Raw genomic sequence first — 6,116 nt, forward strand, 5'->3', positions numbered from 1 at the left:
AGTAAAGGTGCTGGGATCCCCACTCACTTCCTGGTGCTTCTGAAGTCGCACGCTGCTCGAGCCAGCTGGGCAGGAGATGCAGGGTTGTACTTTTGCTAGACCAGGCACTGGTCTGGTTTTGGCCTCAGGAGCTCAATGGAGCTGCAGAATGTCAACATTATCCTGGGCTTGGCCTCCAGCCCGTACTCTGACCCATCGCCTCTTGAGACCAACATCAAGTATAGGCTCTGCCAACCTAGCAACTGATTAATTGATATTAGCACCCAGATAATAAAGGGACACTGAGGGTACAGTGATTCAGTGATGAAAGTCCCTTCAGGTTCTGACAGGGGACGGAAACCAGAGATTCATCTGATCCCTTTACCCTTCCTCCCCACTCCTGCTCGGTCTCTTTCTTGGCCCTGGCCCTGGCCTAGTCCACTGAACAACTCCGGTTAGGTGATCTGGATGGCAAATCCCACTCAACCTGGGCCCATGGTTCTCCTTCTGCTTCTTTCCAGTAGGAATCTTCCAGTCTCTCCTTGAGCTCATGCTATCACCAAGATGGGCCAGGACCTTGGCCCCTGTTGCCAAAGCTGAGCTGCTGATAACTGCGGCGAGGCTCTCACGAGGCTCCCTGCCCAGACAGCTGCCTGCCGGGAGGGGCCTACTCCTTGCCATCCATGTCCCATGGACTCTGGTGGGCTCAGAGGGGAGCTGTCCAAGCTCAGTAGGAACAGCTGAGGCTGAGACAGCACAGGGCCTGCCCCCAGCACCTCCCGGTTCTCTTGTTACTCTCGGATGGTATCTGCTCACCTCTGCTTTGTCTTAGGGTTCTCATTTGATCCCCCAGATGCAGACCCTGAGACAAGTATCTTAGGACAAACGGTTTTACTTGGAAGGTGGCTTCAGGTAACAACAGTGGAGTGGGCAGGCACAGAATCAGCAGATATGAGGAAAGTGATCAAGATGGGTTCAAGAACAGCTCCTTTCCCGGATACCTCCAGGACAATCCAGGGCACAGGGGAATCCTAGAGGATCCCCACACACACAGTGAATAGGGGTGTGGCACTGTCTGCACCTGCAAGTCCTTGATTGAGGACACTCCTGGAAACCTGAACCTCGGTTCACATGGCCGCTATTTTTCCACATCGCAAACACTCGAAACAAGAAGTTACTGTTGGTAGGGACATGGTAGTGCAAGGCCTTTAATCCCAGCTCTCTGGAGGCAGAGGCAGATGAATCTCTGTAAATTCAAGGTCAACCTGGTCTACAGAGTGAGTTGCAGGACAGCCAGGGCTACAGAGTAAGACCCTGTCTCAAAAAAAAAAAAATGACTACAGTCACGTGAAAACCCCAAGTGCCCAAGTGAGAGATGCTAAAGCCCTGCCTTCTATATGTCAGGTCTCATGAGGGTCGCTCAACTGTGTGCAGCCCAGTACCAGACAGTCGGGACTCAGATCTATGGTCTGAGTTCTTTTCTGAAGCCTCCAAAAGCACGCGAATCACACAGTCAACTAGGGACAGAAAGAAAGACCATCGCCCAGTCTTACTTCCATTACCTGTATGTGGGTCCCTCCAGGCCTTGCCCAGGACACACGCAGTCATTCCTGAGCATGTGACACAGGCATGCGTGCCTGCTACTTCCCCCTTGATTTTAACACTCCTTTGCCTGTCTCTGATCAGGAAGTGTATTTGGAATTGTGGTCCACAGAGTGTGTGTGTGTGTGTGGGGGGGGTGCTTCTGCTCTTCCAGCACTGCAAGTTGAGCTGGTTGAATAAGAATGAGGTTGAGAGACAAACCACTTCCTGTTGCCTGCAAGCCAAGATGTAGGACACTCAGCCACTTCTCTAGCGCCATGCCTGCCTGCACACCACCATGTTGCACCATGGTGATAATGGACTAAACCTCTGAAAATGGGATTACAGTTAAGAAATTGCGTGAATCTCAGAAAAGACTTTGGACTGTTAAACGTTGAGACTATGATAGACTATGGGGACTTTTGAAGTTGGGCTGAATGCAGTTTTGTGTTACGATATGGTTACAAGCCTTTGGAGGCCTAGGAGTAAAATGTGGTGGTTTGAAAGAAAATGGCCTACAAAGAGAGTGGCACTCTTAGGAGGTGTGGCCTTGTTGGAAGAAGTATATCACTGTGGAGGTGGGCTTTGAGGTCTTATATATGCTCAAGATATCTCCAGTGTCTCAGACCACTTCCTGTTGCCTGCATATCAAGATGTAGGACTTTCAGCTCCAGCACCATGTCTGCCTGTGTGCCACCATGTCACATAATGAAGATAATGGCCGAAACCTCAGAAAACATAAACCACCCCAATTAAATGCCTTTCCTTCATAAGAGTTGCCATGGTCATGGTGTCTCTTCACAGCAATGGAGACCCTATGACAGCGATTCAGAAGTGTAAGTGTAAGCCAAATAAACCTTCCCCCTGCAAAAAAAAAAAAAAAGAATGAGGTTGATCCTTTGTGTCTAAGATGTATCATCTTTCTTCTTTCCCCTCCTCCTTCGTTTTTTTTTTTCATGGGGGGTATATCTCCTTAAAATGTGTTCCCAGAGCTGAGATTTATGATTTTCAGCATGTTTATGACTCTGAAGTACACAGTTCACGATTTCATTCCTCAAGCTAAATGAGGATTATCAGAAGATTATCAGATTCTGTTACTGGTATCTAGCTAAGGGTCAGTCCCAACCCTTAAACAACAGACACTCGGTGACGCCAGCAAGCACAGCGTCTCACCACACTCTCACCTGATCATGTTTGCCAGGCTTCACTAACATAGGAACTGTAGCATGATAAAAAGATACCTCGGGGGCTGGAGAGATGGCGCAGAGGTTAAGAGCATTGCCTGCTCTTCCAAAGGTCCTGAGTTCAATTCCCAGCAACCACATGGTGGCTCACAACCATCTGAGATGAGATCTGATGCCCTCTTCTGGCCTGCAGGCAAACACACAGACAGAATATTGTATACATAATAAATAAATATTTAAAAAAAAAGATACCTCGGGGTTTGGAGGGAAGGCCTGGTACCTAGGATTGAACCTAGGACTTGTATGTGGTAAGCATGCGATAAACCACTGAACTGCACAGCTAGTCAGGAGATCTCATTTTTAACTTATTTTTAATATTCATACAATTACCTATAGCTATGGTGTAGCTCATCAGCCGCCCAGAGCAGTGTTTCACATGACACGGGGTGGAGGGGGGCAGCTTAGGATTGGGGCAAGGCAATCCTCTGGAACCAGGTCAATGTTTGCTTGGAAGGACCTGAAGAGGAGAAGGAAGTTCACTATCTGACTTCTCTGTACTCCAGGAACACTCAGAGCTTGGGGTTCATGTGGAAAGGCAGGGAAAAAAGAAGGTAACATTGCCAGGCTAATCACCTGTTGTGTTATGTTTTAGTCTTTGGACTCTGGTGGGGGGGCACCACCAGCTCCCCAATAAATCACACAGAGGCTTGTTCTTAGTTATGGATGCTCAGTCTTAGCTTGTTTCTTGCCAGCTTTTCTTATCTTAAATTATTCTGACTACCATTTGCCTCTGGACTTTTATCTTTCTTCTGTTTATCTTACTTTCCTTCTCAATCCGTGGCTGGCTGGGTGGTTGATCCCTGTTGGCCTCCTCTCCTTGTTCTCTTGCTCCTCGTTCACGGTTCTTCTGCTTATCCTCTCTGTTTGTCAGCTCTGCCTATCCTTGCTCCTGCCTCACTATGGACCGCTCATCTCTTTATTGGACCGTCAGGTGTTTTTTAATACATTTTTTAATTGATATTTATTGAGCTCTACATTTTTCTCTACTCCTCTCCCTGCCTCTCCCCTCCCCCTTCAAACCTCCCCCAAGGTCCCCATGCTCCCAATTTACTCAGGAAATCTTGTCTTTTTCTGCTTTCTACTTCCCATGTAGATTAGATCTATGTAAGTCTCTCTTAGTGTCCTCATTGTTGTCTAAGTTCTCTGGGATTGTGGTTTGTAGGCTGACTTTCTTTGCTTTATGTTTAAAAACCACCTATGAGTGAGTACATGTGATAATTGTCTTTCTGTGTCTGGATTACCTCACTCAAAATAATGTTTTCTAGCTCCATCCCTTTTCCTGCAAAATTCAAGCTGTCATTATTTTTTTTTGCTATGTAGTACTCCATTGTGTAAATGTACACAATGGATTTTCCTTATCCATTCTTTGGTCGAGGGCATTTAGGTTGTTTCCAGGTTCTGGCTATGACAAACAAAGCTGCTATGAACATAGTTGAGCACATGTCCTTATGGCACAATCGAGCAAAAGTGGTATTACTGGGTCTTGAGGAAGGTTGTTTCCTAATTTTCTGAGAAATCGCCATACTGATATCCAAAGGGGTTGTACCAGCTTGCATTCCCACCAGCAATGCAAGAGTGTTCCCTTTCCCCCACAACCTCTCCAGCATAAGTTGTCATCAGTGTTTTTGATTTTGGCCATTCTTACAGGTGTAAAATGGAATCTCAGAGTTGTTTTGATTTGCATTTCTCTGATGACTAAGGATGTTGAACATTTCCTTAAGTGTCTTTAAGCCATTTTAGTTTTTGTTTTGTTTTGTTTTGTTTTGTTTTGTTTTTCGAGACAGAGTTTCTCTGTGGCTTTGGAGCCTGTCCTGGAACTAGCTCTTGTAGACCAGGCTGGCCTCGAACTCACAGAGATCCGTCTGCCTCTGCCTCCCAAGTGCTGGGATTAAAGGCGTGAGCCACCACCGCCCGGCTTTAAGCCATTTTAGATTCCTCTGCTGAGAGTTCTCTGTTTAGGTCTGTATTCCATTTTTTTTATTGGATTATGTGTTTTTTATGTCCAATTTCTTGAGTTTTTTGTATATTTTGGAGATCAGACCTCTGTCTGATGTGGGATTAGTGAAGATCTTTTCCCATACTGTAGGCTGTCGCTTTGTCTTGTTGACCATGTCCTTTGCTTTACAGAAGTTTTTCAGTTTCAGAAGGTCCCATTTATTAATTGTTTCTCTCAGTGTCTGTGCTGCTTGGGTTATATTTAGGAAGTGGTCTCCTGTGCCAATGCGTTCATGTGTATTTCCCACTTTCTCTTCTATAAGGTTCAATGTGGCTGGCTTTATGTTGAGGTCTTTGATCCATTTGGACTTGAGTTTTGTGCATGGTGATAGATATGGGTCTATTTTCATTTTTCTACATGTTGATATCCAGTTATGCCAGCACCACTTGTTAAATATGCTTTCTTTTTGCCATTTGATATTTTTTGCTTCTTTATCAAAGATCAGGTGTTTGAAGATGTGTGGATTGATATCCGGGTCTTCTATTCAGTTCCATTGGTCCTCCTGTCTGTTCTTATGCCAATACCAGGCTGTTTTCAGTACTGTAGCTCTGTAGTAGAGTTTGAAGTCAGGGATTGTGATGCCTCCTGAAGTTCTTATATTGTACAGGATTGTTTTGGTTATCCTGGGTTTTTTTCTTTTCCATATGAAGTTGAGTACCATTCTTTCGAAGTCTTTGAAGAATTTTACTCAGATTTTGATGGGCATCGCATTGAAGACCATCAGGTGTTTTAGACAGGCAAGGAATCACAGCTTTACAGAGTTAAACAAATGCAGCATAAAGAAAAGCTCACACACCTGGAAATAACATCCCCCAACAGTTACCCATGTTATCTTGGCTGACCATCGTGTATGTGAGTGGTCACAGTGCCAGCTTTTGGCTCTTTGGGGTAACCAGCCTACTATTGGCATCTTCATTTTCCTGTCTTCAGAACCAAGACTGTGTTTGGTGAAGGGCTGTGCCTACAGTTCAGAAGACGATGCTGTCCCTGTGTTCAAACTTCTATTGTCACTAGCAATGGCATGCCATCTACTTCTGCACTTCTAGACAAATATCACTTGCACCGCTGGTGGGACACTCTAGCCTTCCGCAGTTTACCATGCCAGATATCCAGACTGGATAGCATGGTAGCAATCATCTTCTGATCCTTAAGTATCAATAATAATGATTTTTAAAAATAGGCCATTCAGGCAGGGCAGTGGTGGCACATGCCTTTAATCCCCACACTTGGGAGGCACGCAGATCTCTGTGAGTTCAAGGCCAGCCTGATCTACAGAGAGAATTCTAGGCTGGGCTCCAAAAACTACAGAGAAACTC

The sequence above is a fragment of the Arvicola amphibius genome, chromosome 1, assembly GCF_903992535.2.
Source record: "Arvicola amphibius chromosome 1, mArvAmp1.2, whole genome shotgun sequence".
NCBI classification, from domain to species: Eukaryota; Metazoa; Chordata; class Mammalia; order Rodentia; family Cricetidae; genus Arvicola; species Arvicola amphibius.